The following is an 18,520-nucleotide window of genomic DNA, read 5'->3' as shown; positions in this document are numbered from 1 at the left end:
GGACGTGAACTCAGCTCTGGACCAAGTGGACCTAATAGACATCTACAGAACTCTCCACCCATAATCAATAGAATATGCATTCTTCTCAGCACCACATTGTACTTATTCTAAAATTGGCCACATAATTGGAAGCAAAACACTCCTCAGCAAATGCAAAAGAATGGAAATTATAACAGTCTCTCAGACCACAGGGCAATCAAATTAGAATTCAGGATTAAGAAACTCTCAAAATCACACAACTACATGAAAACTGAACAACCTGCTCCTGAGTGACAACTGGGTAAATAACAAAATGAAGGCAGAGATAAATACTTTCTTTGAATCCAGTGAGAACAAAGACACAATGAACCAGAATATCCGGGACAGAGCAAATGCAGTGTTTAGAGAGAAATTTATACCAATAAATGCCCAGAGAAGAAAGCAGAAAAGATCTAAAATTGACACCCTAACATGACAATTAAAAGAACTAGAGAAGCAAGAGCAAACAAATTCAAAAGCTAGCAGAAGACAAGATATAACTAAGATCAGAGCAAAAGTGAAGGAGATAGAGACACAAAAAAACCTTCAAAAAATCCATGAATACAGAAGCTAGTTTTTTGAAAAGATTAACAAAATGGATAGACAACTGGCCAGACTAACAAAGAGAAAAGAGAGAAGAAACAAATAGACACAACAAAAATTGATAAAGGGGATGTCACCACTGATCCCACAAACATACAAACTACCATCAGAGAATACTATGAATACCTCTTTGTGAATAAACTGGAAAACCTAGAAGAAATGGATAAATTCCTGGACACACACACCCTCTCAAGATAGGAAGAATTGAATCCTTGAATAGACTAATAACAAGTTCTGAAATTGAGGCAGTAATTAATAGTTGGCCAAACAATAAAACCCCATGACCAGACAGATTCACAGCTGAATTATATCAGAGGTACAAAGAAGAGCTGGTACCATTCCATCTGAAACTGTTGCAAACAATAGAAAAAGAGGGACTCTCCCAAATTCATTTTATGAGGCCAGCACTATCCTGATAATAAAACCTGGCAGAGAGATAACAAAAAAAGAAAATTTTAGGCTAATATACCCGATGAACATCTATGTAAATCCTCAATAAAATACTGGCAAACTGAATCCAGCAACACATCAAAAAGCTATCCACCATGATCAAATTAGCTTCATTCCTGGGATGCAAGGCTGGTTCAATATACACAAGTCAATAAATGCAATCCATCACATAAACAGAACCAATGACAGAAACCACATGATTATCTCAATAGATGCAGAAAAGGCCTTCGATAAAATTCAATGCCACTTCATGCTAAAAACTCTCAATAAACTGGGTATGGATGGAACGTATCCCAAAATAATAAGAGCTATTTATGACAAACACACAGCCAAAATTATACTGAGGGGCAAAAACTGGAGGCATTCCCTTTGAAAACTGGCACAAGACAAGAATTCCCTCTCTCACCACTCCAATTCAACATAGTATCAGAAGTTCTGGCCAGGGCAATCAGGCAAGTAAAAGAAATAAAGGGTATTCAAATAGGAACATAGAAAGTCAAATCGTTTCTGCAGATGACATGATTGTCTCAGCCCAAAATCTCCTTAAGCTGATAAGCAACTTCAGCAAAGTCTCAGGATACAAAATCAATCTGCAAAAATCACAAACATTCCTGTATACAATTAAGAGACAAATAGTGAACCAAATCATGAGTGAATTCCTATTCACAATTGCTACAAAAAGGATAAAATACCTAGGAATAAAACTTACAAGGGACATGAAAGACCTCTTCAAGGAGAACTACAAACCACTGCTCAAGGAAATAAGAGAGGACACAAACATATAGAAAAACATTCCATGCTCATGGATAAGAAGAATCAATATCATGAAAATGGCCATACTGCCCAAAGTAATTTATAATTCAATGCTTTCCCTATCAAGCTACCATTGACTTTCTTCACAGAATTAGAAAAAACTACTTTAAGTTTCATATGGAACCATCAAAGAGCCCACATAGCCAAGACAATCCTAAGTAAAAAGAACAAAGCAGGAGGCATCACATTACCTGACTTCAAACTATACTACAAGGCTACAGTAACCAAAACAACATGGTACTGGTACCAAAACAGATATATAGATCAATGGAACAGAACAAAAGCCTCAGAAATAACTCCACACATCTACAACTATCTGATATTTGACAAACCTGACAAAACAAGCAATGGGGAAAGGATTCCCTACATAACAAATGGTGTTGGGAAAACTGGCTAGACACATGCAGAAAACAAAAATTGGACCCTTTTCTTACAACTTATATAAAAATTAACTCAAGATGAATTAAAGACTTAAATGTTAAGACCTAAAACCATAAAAACCAAAGAAGAAATCCTAGGCAATACCATTCAAGACATAGGCATGGGCAAATACTTCATGACTAAAACACCAAAAGCAATGGCAACAAAAGCCAAAATTGACAAAAAGGATATAATTAAAGAGTGCCTGCACAGCAAAAGAAACTATCAGCAGAGTGAACAGGCAGCCTACAGAATGGGAGAAAAATTTTGCAATCTATCCATCTGACAAAGATCTAATATCCAAAATCTACAAGGAACCTAAACAAATTTACAAGAAAAAAAAATCAAAAAAGTAGGCAAAGGATATAAACAGACTCTTCTCAAAAGAAGACATTTACGCGACCAACAAACATATGAAAAAAAGCTCATCACTGGTCATTAGCGAAATGCCAATCAAAACCACAATGAGATATCATCTCACACCAGTTAGAATAGCAATGATTAAAAAGTCAGGAAATAACAGATGCTGCTGAGGCAATGGGGAAATAGGAATGCTTTTACCCTGTTGGTGGGAGTGTAAATTAGTTCAACCATTGTGGAAGACAGTGTGGCAATTCCTCAAGCATCTATAACCAGAAATACCATTTGCCCCTGCAATCCCATTACTGGGTATATACCCAAAGGATTAGAAATCATTCTACTGTAAAGACACACAGTTTATTGCAGCACTATTCACAATATCAAAGGCTTGAAGCCAACCCAAATGCCCGTCAGTGATAGACTGGATAAAGACAATGTGGCACATATACACCATGGATTATTATACGGCCATAAAAAAGGATGAGTTCATGTTTTTTGCAAAGACATGGATAAAGGTGGAAATCATCTTTCTCAGCAAATTAACACAGGAACAGAAAACCAAACACTGCATGTTCTCATAAGTGGGAGTTGAACAATGAGAATACATGGACGCAGGGAGGGTAATATCACACACTGGGGCCTGTCGTGGGGTGGGGGACTAGGCGAGAGATAGCATTAGGAGAAATACCTAATGTAGATGACGGGTCGATGGGTGCAGCAAACCACGATGGCACACGTATATGTATGTAACAAACCTGCACATCCTGCCCATGTATCCCAGAACTTAAAGTATAATTTTAAAAAAGGGGGTGGGCAAAAGATATTTATAATTGGTGCTCTGTGGAACAAGTTTTCACATTTTAGATCTTTCACAGGGTACAGTTGTGGAACTCCTTTAGAAATTTTGTAGTTTATGGTTTTCTGATTAAGCCATGAACTTTTATAATCCAATCCCCTCAGCTTGTGCTTCCTGGAGTACCTACTCAAGGAAAGCCTCCTGGCCTACTCAAGGTGCAGTGGCTAACGCCTGTAATCCCAGCCCTTTGGGAAGGTGAGATAGGCAGGTCACCTAAGGTCAGGAATTCAAGACCAGCCTGGCCAACATGGTGAAACTCTGTCTCTATTAAAAATATAAAAATTAGGTGGGCATGGTGGTGTGCCTGTAATCCCAGCTACTTGGGCGTTGAGACAAGAGAATTGCTTGAACCCAAGGAATCAAAGTTTGCAGTGAGCCGAGACTGCACCACTGCACTCCAGCCTAGGCAACAGGGAAAGACTCTGTCTCAAAAAAAAAAAAAAAAAAAAAAAAAAAAAAAAAAGCTTTCTGCTTAAATCCCTCATCCCAATAGTCCACCTTCTATGGCACAATACCATTCAAGATGGCTTAGAACCACCTGCCTTCTTTTACCCAGCTGATACAAGGGAAACCAACACATCCTTGTCATGACAAACAGTGGAAATTACCTCGCTCTTCTTTTGCCCTCATTCCTCATAACCTAATATTGTGAGCTGTAGCTGCCAGTATTGCACCTATTCAGAATTATACAGTTGAGAGGCAAGCAACAGCCTATTCATATGCTCTCAAAATTTCAGGTAGCACTTGACAATTTCTTCCAAGAATTCTCACAGAGCTCTACTCTGGTGCACTTCCACAAACCCACCAGTCCCCATAGCTCAGCAAACACCTATTGTGAAGCAGGTAAGATACAAATCCCTTACTTTAGAAAACATCCTCAGTGTTGACAAATGATTGTCTCAATACCCACACATTTAGCTTGAGGGGTCAGGCATGCCAGCTCACTCCACTGAGTGAAGAGGAGAAATCCCAAAGCTTTCTCTCATAGGCCTATCCAACTCCACTATCTTAATTATTCAACCTTATTTTTCAGTATTATCGTATATGGATATGCAGGGAGCATTAAGGTTGAGACACATAGGATTGTTTTCTGGTGTCTTTTGGGGCATTCTGGAGGGAAATAAGAAGAGTCTATATTTAGGTACCATCTTCTTCAACATGTGAAGGCATTTATTACCTATTATCTTTAAAAACAGGACCAATTCCATTCAGTATTATATTACTATCTTTAAATGTACCTCTTTCTTTCAATAAAAAGATGGAGATTGAATTTGTGGTAGTACTTTGTTTAATACAGAACTCAGTCCACTTGAACTATTAATCTATGGATTAAAATGTGGAAAACTATAGAGTGACTAATTTCTTGTTCATTAAAGTGACTATACCTATCTCTAAATATTGTTTCATTTTAGGGTTAACTGTAACTTACATGAATTCATTCAAGGTTGTTAATATTAGAGTTAAGCTAATCTTTAACATTTGTAAAAATTCCTGGATTTCAATGACTTGTAAGCACATTTCCGTCAAGGAGAGTTGTACAGTCATTCACATAGCATTAGAGATCTCAAAAGTGAGCTCAAAGGGCAAGTATTCAAACCATTGATAAAGAAAATCCAGTTCAAAGGATCTTCATATTGTTAAGTCATATTTTTTATACCCAGATACTGACTTTTGAAGTTTATAAAATTCTTTTTTCAGAAAACACACATGAATGGAATTTATAGTGTTTTGTTCTTAATACTAACCATGCTTTCTGCTTTTACTAGTTCCATTTCACATTCGTTGCAATAGTCAGATCATTTCCTTCTGACCACATAAACTGAAAAAGGCTTCTTGTGAGGAAGAATGGAAAGAAATGTTTAATACTAGCAGAACAACAAAGTCCTGTATGTCTAGAAAATAGAATAATAATATTCCAGATAGCTTTTTTCACCTACAGTAGCTTTCTGTGACAATTAACTGAATAGTATTCACCTTATAACATGTTCACACCAGTTTTCTTTCTGAGTAAAACAGTGTTGGCAATATTAATAACCTGTTAAGATGAAAACTGTTTAGAAGCAATGAAAGTAAGTTATAAGTCAGTAAAAATCAAGTCACTTTTCCAAAAGAAAGTTTGTTTTAGTTAAGGTTAAATTTGCCTTCTAAACGTCCCTAGTATCAAAGTTCTGAGAGGATCAATATTTTTAGTTTCTTAGGCCAAATTGTCTGTATGATACTCTTTTACTTCTAGAGAGATAGCCTAGATAGAGTTCTAGTATGAAAATATAGTTCTCAGCTGATTTTATTTTCTCCAGATATGGGATATTTACACTAAAATAATGCTTATTCTTTTTACACAAGGTGTAAAGCACATAACATTGACTAGAAAATGCTATCTATCTGTTCTTCATCTCTCTATGATCCATCCACTTAATCTCCCAAGAAGCATGAGTCATTATAATGAGAAACACACTTTTCCAACAATATTGGTCATTTTTACCTCTGGTCCCTAGCACTGAATAAACAACAGATTTTTTTCTCAGATTTAATTAAATACTGGGCTTTGAATTAGTGGCAGCATCAACAAAATATTGGCATTTCAGACCAACCTGTTTTCAGAGCCAAAAAAAAATAATTCTATTTGCTTCACTTACAGTATGACTAATGGAATATCTTTTAAATGACTTGGAAAATAAAGAGAAGCAATTATATCTGAGGACCATACTTAATTATAGTACTTTACTTTTCAGCTTAAAGGTGTTTTTGTCTATACCAATACCCTGTGGCCAAACCATAGTTTAAATTAAAAAACAGACCATTAGTGATCAACAACATGATTTTGAAGTATTGGATGGATGGTACTTGACATACAGTAAGTGCTAAATAAATTTTGGATATTACTACATTTGAAAAAGAAATTTCAAAGTGTTGTCACTTTCCCAGACTAATAAGCTAAATTTTAATGCAATGTAACAAGATATTAATCTTTAGAGATAGAGAATAATTAATAGCATATAATAAAATACTAAAAACAGACATTGTATATAAAACGGTGAATTTTAGGTAAATATATTTTAGATAAAATAGGACATACTTTTAGTCCCTGTTAATTTTGGTGGGGCATTTTTGTTTCTTGTGTTTTTTGTTTTTAATTTTTTTTTAGTATGAGATTAACACAGTAAGGAAGCAAAGCATATAAGAACATAAACACCTGTAAAACAAGCCTACCTGAGACATATTTGCTTTGCAGTATAAATTTGACTGATTTTGACTAATTTAAATGCTTAGGGAATATCCTCTGATAGATTTTCTGTTGCGATAGTTTAAATGGCATTATTGAAAATATTAAAATATCAACTGAATATATCTAGGATCAAATAATATCCCATCTTTGTACTGTATAGCCCAGGAAATATAAATGAATAAATGCAATTTAAATCAAACCTCTGCTCCACAAGGTAGAGCCATATATACCATAGATCTTCTGTTCCTATTTATTACTCTTTCAATATAGTATAAATTGGTGACAGTTACTTATCTCTAACTTATCGTTTCTCCTCATTCTCAGCAACCAATTCAAATTTTGGTAGAAGCTGAGTATTTATTTATTTCCCTTCTAGCCCTTTTCCCTTTCCTTTTATGTCTATTATTTCCTTTTTCCAGCAAGTTAACCTTGAGATAAAGGTTACCCATTCATGCCTTTCCAGTTCTCCTCTCTTCTCACCTCTCCTCCCTTTTTATCTTCTCTTCCTCTCACTTCTTTATCCCTCTCTCTTCTTCTCCTTTTACTCTCTCTCCTCATTATTCAATTTTCTCTCTCAAACTTCCAGGAATGGATCTGGCAATGGCAGAATTCTTTATTGAGAGTAGGAAAGAAGAATCTCTGCAGGCAAAGACAGATTTGTCTTTAAAGGGCGAAGAATCTTGGTGGTGAGAGTGAAATGTCTGTAAATATTTTCCTGTTAAATGCTTTTGCCCATGTTGCAAACAAACATTGTCAAAAGTCTCAGATGAATCTGCCTAACCGACCTCAAATATCAGTCTTAAACTTAGGTTAGAAAAAAAGTAATATTGCTATCTAGTGCTTAACACCTTGCTTTTACAGCTAACAAGATTCTCTTCTTCAAAATGAATAAAGCCCATTAGACATTGTAGTCAGTAATGTCTCTCTCTTTATGGGTATTTTATTTAAAGACTGAGATGGAACCATTTAAGTCATGAAGATAGTTATCCATCTATAGTTCCGAGCACTTAAGGACAATCTTTTCCATGGATAAACTTTATTTTGACTCATTAAAAGGAGCATATGGAAATAATTCCAATTTTACTTACCTGGTGTGCCAGCTAAGAGAAACTACGGACAGTAATACTTTAAACTGTACTATGCTTTACAGCTTCCCAAACCTGCTCACTTACAGTATTGCATTTGACCCCCAGCACCCCGTGAGTTAGCTATTATTATTTCAATTTCACAGATGTGGCACCTTGAGCTCAGAGAGGTTAAATGACTTGTCCAAGTTCAGATAGTAAGTGGCAACAGGGCCTGGAACTTATGACTTCTAAAATTGGCTCCAAAGATAGCTATTCATTTTCACAGACAAAAACTGAGTCTAAAATTTATTATGTGGATAATAGGTTATTCATTGCCTTTTGTGTTTTCTCACGAGGAAGAGACACCAGGACAGAGACACTCGACATATCGAAAGTGATGGGGGGTAGAGAGATCAAGCAAGTTGGTTGGACTGTTGGGCCTCTCTCTCTATTTCCCTATATGATGCCTTATGAATACTGTATGACATCTGCCACAATAGCCCTTGTACCACGAATCCTTTCAACAAATCATAAAAGATACAATGATTGGGTCTCTATAACCACAGAAAATTGAATGCAAAAGAAAAACCTTTCTTTTTTTTCCCTTTCCATCCAATTTGCCAGGAGTCATCCTATGATCATACATGAGATGGGGATTGTAGCTGTATCTCTGATTGAGGTTATGGTCACAGGGATGAGTGGCAGTGGGGCCAAACCCCGCACGGTCACATTAACAGCTATTCTCTATCGCTGTGTTCTGAACTCAGCGGCTGCCTAATAAGTGGCTCCCTGACTGAAGCATCAAATGAACACAAGAAAGTGGCTTCTGAAGCCCTGCCTACTTTGGTCTCTGGGCCTATTGAAGTGAGTTCCTTGAGATACTTACTCCCTCATAAGTACACTGAGTACTTGCAAGTCCCAGCCTCAGGCTCATTCTCAGTAACCAAGTCACAACTCTGCATGACAAAACTTTCCAGGGTCCTTTTTACAGACCACACTCCAGCGGTGAGTAGTGAAGTGAGTTACAGAATTGCCTCTGCTAACAAACCTGACTGCGGAGTATGTTCCCGCCAACATCTACAGTTTCTCCCCTGTTCTTTTCTTGGCATTTGTTACTTTGGGAAACACTTCTTTCTTTTGAACCAAGATTTGTTTTTCTTCTCTTCTTTGCATACAGTAATGTTTTATCTCATGAATCCCCAAAACGCACGTAGAAAGGAGAGATTATGATAGGAACATTTTTTTCTTCCCGTGATCTTTCTCTGGAGCAAAACTGCATTTTGTTCGAATGACTTTATAATGCATTTGATAAAATACATGACTTTAAAGCTTGGACCTTCTTTGTTCATCGGTTTGTTTTCTCCCTATAAATCTTTAAAGAAAGGCTTTCCTTGGAAACCAATTAAGCCATGTGAATAAGATGCTGCAAATTAATAAAAGAATTCTACCATTTACAAAGCAATAGGATCAGCCAACATACCACCCAGAATCTCTCTATATAAACAAAAATAATTAAGAACATCATTTAGATAGATGTTTATGCTTTTTTTTATGATTAGCTAAAGTTTTATAATTCTGGATAAAAAATGGAAACTAAACTAATGAACACGTTAGATTGGAGGGAAACCGTGGTCTCATTTATGCAGTAAGTTCAAAAATGCATAGATTTTTATAAACATAACCATTCAGAATGCTTTCACTATTGTGTTAGTGTGAGTTAAAATGAAAATATTTTGTGCTATGATTAGAGAAGTTTAGTTTATATTGCCAAATACAAAGATGTTTGCCATTTTGTTTAAGCAGATGTTTTTGTATTCTGTGTTGGCCTCTCATTACTTGAAGGAAAGTAATATTTCTTTGGTACTTAACAAGACTTTCATAGTTCCTTATTATCCTTAAATAAGAACTATAATATATGTCTTTTAGTATATGCTATGCATATCATCTAAAATCAAATTCCCATGATTTACAATGCCTAACAAATTGTATGGGTAAGTATAATTTTTATAATTATAGCTGGAAAAATATTCATTTATAGATTCAAATTGCCTTCAAAAGTACAATCATATATATAGATATATATCACTTTCAAAAAATCTGTCGAGAGATGTCTTTCTTATTATGATAAATATGCTCCTTAATTATGCCTATATAACAGCTGATTATTTTCTATCTGGCTATGTTTTGTGACTCATTCATGGTTGTTAAAACTACTTTCATATTATCTTTTTTTTTTTTTTTTTTTAGTAGCTACAAGAAAACATAACCATGAATAACAATTATGTATGGTAAATAAAAAGCTTTTAAAAAAAAAGTGTAATATTGCTTATACCCATTAAAAAGCCTACAGCACCCGGTATTCCCAGGCGGTCTCCCATCCAAGTAGTAACCAGGCCCGACCCTGCTTAGCTTCTGAGATCAGATGAGATGGGGCACGTTCAGGGTGGTATGGCCTTAGACCATATTATCTTATAATAAAATATCTAGAAAACAATCAAACAAAAACTTTCAGATTCTCATCCTCATGGTTGAAATAATAATACAAATAATGGAGATTATTATTTAAGAAATATGGCATGTTTATATGACCTTATATATTTTGACCTATTTATTCTTAAACCTTAAATGAGACATCACAGATATTCAGCAACTCTTCTTCCCCTAAGACCAGTTCCCAAACCTTTACCAGTTTTTTCTACATTCTATTTCTAGTCTCTCTTTTCTTCCCCACCATGTTTTCTCTCCCGTTTTCCCCTTCTCTACTTTCTCTACTCATCCTTATCTCTTCTTTCATCCTGCTCCTCTCTTCCTCCTCTCTCCTTGTCTGTCTTTCTCCTGATGACTTTATGTCAGCTCCCTAGATAAATTCTGCCTATTAGATATTAATTCCCATGAATTCTTATCCCACCGCTTATATATCTCTCAATCTTTATTCATATTTACAATTTTATCTCTTTACTTTTTATAAAGAAAGTAGAATGATTTGCTGTCCTGTCTTGGGTTCCTATTCAAATCTTTTTCCTGAGTGTTATCTAGTTTCATCACATCACATCTCTTGAGGAAAAATCTTGCTATTAATTAATTCTATTTTTCTCTCTGTCTGCAATGATATCTCTCCACTAATTGCTCTCTAAATCAAAGAAAGCTGATCAAACATCTTTCATACTAAACCAATATACAAAATCCTTCCCTAATACAATTGCACTCTAGCTCTTGTCTGCATTAACTACATTTCTTTATATGCATGATTACTATAGTCTTCATTTGCTTTTGCTCTGTGTATTGCTTCATCCTGCTTTCAGACAAATCCATGTTCTTCACATCAAACCTGATATCACTGAAGTCACTACCCTAATTGTGGGAACACAGTGGTCATGTCTTATTCCTAATTTTAGCCTAACTTGCTGTACAATGTGCCAAGTTATGCTTATAACAACTGTTTTAACAATCTCTTCCAAATTTGTTTCTATGATTCTTCTACTTCTTAGATTATTAAGCTTCAGTTTCATTGCCTGGCTTTTCTTACTCATCTTGCTTCTTAAGAATTGTTGTGTTTTAGAGTTCTGCATTTTATTATTTTCAATTATATTCCACAATCTCCTTCTCCTTAAGATCTATAGTAAACATGATAACTGCACAGTTAAGTCAATTCTCTCTCCTTAGCTCCAGATTCATATACCAACCAGGGTCTCTTGTTGTATATTCTACAATAACTTCTTATTCAGCCATCCAAAAGATGATCTTAGTATTCATTTGTATTTTTCTTCCTTTTTCATAATGAGTTCATCATATTTCAAAAATAAAATTCAAGTATTTTAAATCATCCTTTGGGGAGGTATTGAATGATAATATTTTGTAATCAATATTCGTCTTGGCTGGACACATGGCTCACACCTGTAATCCCAGCACTGTGGGAGGCCGAGGGTGGTGGATCACTTGAGGTCAGGAGTTAGAGATCAGCCTGGCCAACATGATGAAACCCCGTCTCCACTGTGGTGCATAGCTGTAATCCCAGCTACTTGGGAGGCTAAGGCAGGAGAATCGCTTGAACCCAGGAGGCGGAGGTTGCATTGAGAAGAGATTGCGCCACTGTACTCCAGCCTGGGTGACAGAGCAAGATTACATCTTGAAAAAAAAATGTTGATCTTGGTGTTTACATGTCTGTTAATAAATTTTCTAGTGTATTATTTACATTTTGGATTATATTTGATTGGTTGGCATTTATGCTGGTATAAAAATTCAGAAATAAGGAAACAATAGAAATAAAAATGATTTGTAAACTCCACACTACTCTCTCTTTATACAGGTCTGTTTTTATGTTTTGAGAAAATGAAATTATAGTTGGAGACACACTAACCTATTATTGTGCTATATAATATAGCAATTGGATATGCTTACATCCTTATGAGAATGCTAGCTGCAAAAATAAATGTAAGCAATTTATCATGCACACTCAATAGTTAAATTCAGACTGGATTGCACTGAAAAAGTATGTGAACACAATCTAAGCAATCAACAAGAGTATTACCATCATAGCTAAAACTTACTCTTTTATTAAGGAGATATTTAGCTTAGATCCTAACATAAAGACAAATATTATAAATCTGTATCCCAGAAGAGGTATGTCCAAAACTCAAAGAAAAACAAAATAAACAAAGAGAAAAACAAAATTCGAAACACTCAATGGTGTACTACAACAAAGAGTCTTACTGGTAAGTGATGAATAGGTAGTTCTGCTGATCTTGACCCAGTTTATTCACATGTCTGAAAGCTGCAATCAGCTATCTACAGTGACATCAACTGGAGCAATTTAGCTCTGTTCTGTGCCTTTCTTTTTCTTCATCAGACTAGTCCAGGTATGTTCATTTGGTGAAGTTAGAAACACAAGAGAGAGAGAACCCAATTGCACAAGGCTTCTCAAGCCTGTTATTATATCACACTTGCCAGCATCAATTGGCCAAAACAAGTCATATGGCCACAGTCAGAGTGGAAATGTAAAGTTACGTGGGAAAGGTAGAGTGCAGAGAAGAAAAAGAGCTATTTTTGCAAACTACAGAGGTTCCAGTATTTTTTTTTAACTCAAATTAAGTGCAAATTATTTGGTCAGTGCTTTAGTACGTGAGCTCATTTAAACTTTACAGCAATTCTGTAAGATCAGGGCAACTATTGCTATTAATAATTTCTAATATCTTTTATTTTACAAATATAAAACTAAGATTTAGAGAAGATAGTTAGCACAAGGTCACAGAGATTACAAATGGAAAATCTGAGATGTGAACCCAGATAGTCTGACTCTTAAGATTCTTCTTAACCACTATGTTATGGTGTCCACCAAAGCCCAAGTTTAAAAACAACAAGAACAAAAACAACTCTTTGTACTGATGCTATCGACTGCTGATGCATGATCGCCATTTTGATTATATCTAAAGAAAAAACATAAAAGCGTCAATATACTCATGCAGTTATACATTGTATATCTTTTTTATTACTGAAATAATTATAGTCTCTTTTTCACATTTGCAAGGGCAATATATTGCTTGCTTTTTGTTGGTGTTGTTCAATTCGTTTTTGTTTTGTTTTTACATTTTAAGTGTGACAATAAGAAGCTCCATAGCAATACTTGGAATTCATAAATGAATCTCAGAAATTTTATGTCATAATCTCAAGTCTGGTATTAAATTCACCTGACAAACAAGAACTGCTACAGACCTCAACTTCTAGTATAGAATATAAAGAAAAGAATAGGAAATTCATTAAATCCTTACTACAGGCTTTTCATGCTTTAAAGTTGAAATCTGGTTTAAGCCTGAATGCTTCCAGCATTTTATAATTTGGCTTGTAATCAGTTACAAGAAAGAAAAAGTAATCACCAAAATGAAGTAGTTTACTATACTGCAACGGGAAACAGCAGAGAAATGGGATTTTGTTATAACATCAAAACAAAGGAATGCCTAACAAATATAGTAAAACATTCTTTGTAACTGAAAGCCTGTGCTGTGCAAAATTATAATTTTAAAACTTAAACTCATGAACTCATACACAATATATAATGATAAGTTTACATGTTGAAAATTAGATTTGTTACTCAAAATCAAAGCCAAAAAAGAAAACAGGCAAACCAAAAACCCTTCCAATTATATTATATCTTCATTTTATCTATTTTTCTTAAAGTAATAAACATGCAATTTACCAATTCCAATAGCTTCCTGGGAATCAAAAAAAATGACAAGCAAAATTAAGCAGTCTGAAGAACAGGACTGAAATATCTACACAGTATGCATCTACTGCAGTAACTGAGCCACCCTTAGGGTATGAAAAGTGGGACTACATTGTCTTTTGTAGTATTTGCATGTTTAGCAACTCCTTTAGAAGATATCTGCTGTGTGAAAGCATTTTATAAATGAGCTCAGAGAATAACAACCTTTATTTTTTATATCAACTATTCTCCTTCCAATTGAGGAGCAGACACAAAGCTGGTTACCTTCCTTAAGATGTTTAACTGACTCTTCAAAGATCAAAAGCTAATAGATTTACTGCTGTTAAATCCTATACAATAGAATTGCTTCTACACCTGGAACTTATGTAAGTTAACAGTGTGGTTTCCTAGGTGTAAATTTAAGAAAATCCCTACTTGGTTTGTTTCATCCTACTTTCTCTTCTACCAGCTGGTGCCTAGTTTAAGGAAGAATAAAAGTTAGCAGTTGGTTGTCATTTCTTCAAAGGGAGTAACAACACATTAGTATTTTCCTGATCACTGGATCTCCTAAAGTAGAGAGCTTTCCAAGTATTGGTTAGCTTCCATTTTTTCTTATCTATTTTACCATAAATATGGAAGCACAAAAGACCAGCTTTACAGTACATAGTATATTACCAATTCCAATTGCTTTTAACATTATCCCTAACATTATTATTAGAAGCAACAGTAGCTTCTAATAATAACAATTTTAATATTCTTAAGCTTATGCTAAGTTGTTTATCATTCTGACTTACAATTGTTCATTTGTCTATCAAACCTTATATCTTACAAGTGACTTGAGGATAAAAGCTGTGTTTGCCTATGTTTGTATACCCAGAGGTTTTCATTGTATTAAAGTAAATTCTACTACATTAGTAATACTACATATTTGTGCCTGCCATTTAAAGTTTTACAAGGCAGGAATAATTGTAGGAAACAGATTTGAAAATGGGATTTTGAAGTTGGATTACTAATGACTTGGCCATCAGTGAAGACCTCATTATTGGTGGCTAGTGGATAATAGATGAAGTACTTAGCCCATGTCATGTTGTAGCAGAACAATTGTTAAAACATTCACTAGTTATAAACTGGAATAAAATATTGGTGTAAGAGAATGCATTGGCTGGTACATTAACTCAGGCATTTGAAAAGTACAGAGGAAGGAGTAGTAATAAAGACTGAAATTGGATGGCTCTTGGTGGGTACTATTAAAACACTAGAAAAAAAAGCAATGCAAGGCTGAGAATCAATAATACATTTAATCAGTGTGTGAAAGCCAAAGGCTCCCTTAGCAGCCTATCAAGAAAGCATATAAATCTGGTGGACAGAAAAGAGTAAGGATTAGGCCCAAGTCTTAATAAAAATGCTCCAATGAGTTGTATTATCAACCTTGTCAAGTCTTCCTATCCCAAGAATAGAGCCCTGATTGGAAAGGTGTGGTACCTGAGACTTTGCATGGAGACAACTGAGTCATGTCGGGGGTTAGCAACTTCATAAAAGGGTTGGAGGACACAGCATTGGTTCCGTTTGCCCTTCAGTGTCTTCTGCCTTGTGAGGATACAACATTTGTGCCCTCCAGAGAATGCAGCAAAAAAGGTGTCATCTTGGGGAGAGCAGCCCTCATGAGATACCAAAATTGACAGTGCCTTAATTTTGGACTTTCTAGACTCCAGACTGGCCAAGTTAATTTCCATTATTTATAAGTTACTCCATCTCAAGTGTTTTGTTATAGCAGCATAAACAAACTCAGCCAATTCCCTTGCCTGATCTTGGTAGTAAATTGGAATAGGTAGCACACACAGTTGGAGAAGGCATGGTGACCAGAGGATTCAATCCTCAGAGAACACAGTCTGAGTAGCTCCCTGAAGTGAGTCACACTGACTAGCAGAAGTGCTGTATGAAGTATGGAGAACGCTGCATGGACGGTAAAGGAGGCAGATAGTGGACATCAGTTTTGGCCCCAAGGTCAGCAGCAGTGGCATGATTCTAGTTTGTCCCACTAATCTTCCTTGTATGTTTCTCCAGGAAAGGAGACAAATCAAGATCTTGGAGAATCCTTGTCTATATAGGCTAAGATTTTAAAAAGCAAGTAGATCTATGTGTCCCGATGAGTGGATTGTAATGGAGTCAGTGCTATTATGCAGATCTCCCCTCTAAGATTTTGAGGCATCATTCAGCCCAACTACTGTGAGGTCCCCCTTGTTCCAGAGTAAGAAGGTCCATGCAAACCTACCACCAAAGTCCAAACAACACCCCTCCTAATGGTCCACCATACTGGAGGGAGCTTCTTTGCCCGAGTTTCAACTCCCTTCCCTGGGACAGCCTTTATTCAATAGCTAGTCTATGTAGGGGTACAAAATATTGAATTTCCTGTCTTGATTTGGAAGCTCTGAAAACCATTCCAGCTCAAGAACTCCCTATGGAATCAACTAATTCTTCTATTGCACTGTATCATGGTTCAACTTTCCCCTTGGCCTGGCCCTGCACCCTCGATTTATTAAAAATGTCATTTTTGTGTGCAATTCTTAAAGCCTTCTGAATGCAAAGCTCTTCCTGAGCATTCATTTTAAGAAATTCAACCTAAGAAACTTTGCAACTGATTTTTAGACTTATCATTTGATGACAATCTTTTTATATCAAATCTGATTTTTTTCTACCTAGTACTACGTGTTCTCTATGTGTTATAATTTATTTAATAATTTATGCTCTTTGAAAATTTTTGTCCTATGATCTTGGTACTCTTAGAATTTCTAGGCAAGGGCATTGTTACTGTACCTCAGACTATATCCTAGCTCTATAGCCATCAGTAAGTAATTTCAACACTTAAGTCTTACAGTATCATTGGTCTCATTTTTCAAAATGTGAAATGTTTTCTCGGTATCAGTATTTGAGAAGATTGAGCTAATCTTAAAAAAATTATCTTAATATTAGTCAGGAGTGGTGGCTCACACCTGCAATCCCAGCACTTTGGGAGGTCAAGGAGAGTGGACCATAAAGTCAGAAGTTCAAGACCATTCTGACCAAGATGGTGAAACCCCGTCTCTATTAAAAATACAAAAACTAGCTGAGTGTGATGGCAGGTGCCTGTAATCCCAGCTACTCGGGAAGTTGAATTGCTTGAACCTGGGAGGCAGAGGTTGCAGTGAGCCGAGATTTCACCACTGCACTCCAGGCTGGGCAAGAAAGTGAGACTCTGTTTCAAAAAACAAACAAAAACAACAAAAAAATTATCTTAATATTGTCAAAGTTGTCTTATAGAGCCCTCTTTCATCTTCTACCATTGTTTTATTCATCTACCCCGAATTACATGATTGAACTTAAATCAAAAGCAATCATCATAAATAAGAACTCTTGATCACATCTTTCATAGCCTCATCCTCAGGTAAATCAAACTTCTCATTTTTTTAAAAGTATTTTACTAATATTAACAAGCACTATTGGACAAAAATAACAAAATTATACTGATTCATTCTACAAGAAGACATGACCTCTTACTTTAACTAAAACATTAGTTTGTCCAGGAATATTTTTATTGAAATATAACTTAAAGTGCAAAAATTCTGATTGTAAATTTCATTGAATTTTACCTATATACACACCAAGCAACCACCACACATATTAAAAATTTTCTGCACCAGAATTTTTTATGTGTGCTTTCTCATTCACCTCTCTCTCCAGAGAGTAGAATTTTCTGACTTTTGTCACTATATATTAGATTTACTCTTCTTGAATTTCATATAAGTAGAATCATAAAGTACATATTCTTTGTTCTCTCATTTCTTTTCTCATATGTCTGTGAGATTTATTTATTAAACTGAGTTTAGAAGTAGTTTATTCTTTCATATTGCTGTGTATTTGTGAAGTCTACAGAAAAAAAAAATGTTCGTATTTCTAGAGTGGGAAATTTCTGAATAAATTTTACCTGGAAACAGAATTCTGGGCTGAGACCCAGCCTTGGGACGGTAATTTACAATTGTATAGATAGAGAACTCCAGAAACATTTATCTAGCTCATAAGGTATATGTTTACATATCAAGAGAAGAAGAAGCACAAAACTTTGGCAAAGTCTCTAGGTTTAAAATCTGAAGACATCTGGGCCTTGGAGAAGTTTAAATTATATTCCAGGGCTGAGCATGATGACTCACATCTGTAATCCTAGCACTTTGGAAGGCCGAAGCAGGTAGATTGCTTGAGCTCAGGAGTTCGAGACTAGCCTGGGCAACAAGGGGAAACCCTGTCTCTACAAAAAAAAAATCATCCAAGTGTGGTGGCATGTTCCTGTGGTCCCAGATACTTAGGAGGCTGAGGTGGGAGGATCACTTGAGCCTAGGAGGCAGAGCTTGCAATCAGTCTTAATCACCCACTGTACTCTAGCCTGGACAACAGAGCAAGACCCTATCTTAAAAAAAGAAAGAAAGAAAGAAAGAAAGAAAGAAAGAAAGAAAGAAAGAAAGAAAGAAAGAAAGAAAGAA

The 18,520-nt window shown here is 35.5% G+C and overlaps 1 pseudogene; it reads right to left on the bottom strand.

The window, feature by feature from the left end:
- Positions 1-10,154: 10,154 nt before the first annotated feature.
- LOC119471909 lies at positions 10,155-10,273 on the bottom strand (annotated as a pseudogene).
- Between the last annotated feature and the right edge of the window lie 8,247 nt (positions 10,274-18,520).

Source organism: Cebus imitator, unplaced genomic scaffold (genome assembly GCF_001604975.1).
Source record: "Cebus imitator isolate Cc_AM_T3 unplaced genomic scaffold, Cebus_imitator-1.0 Scaffold3, whole genome shotgun sequence".
Classification (NCBI taxonomy): Eukaryota; Metazoa; Chordata; class Mammalia; order Primates; family Cebidae; genus Cebus; species Cebus imitator.
The sequence above is the reverse complement of the archived record's forward strand: the minus strand, read 5'-3'. Positions and strand labels throughout refer to the sequence as shown.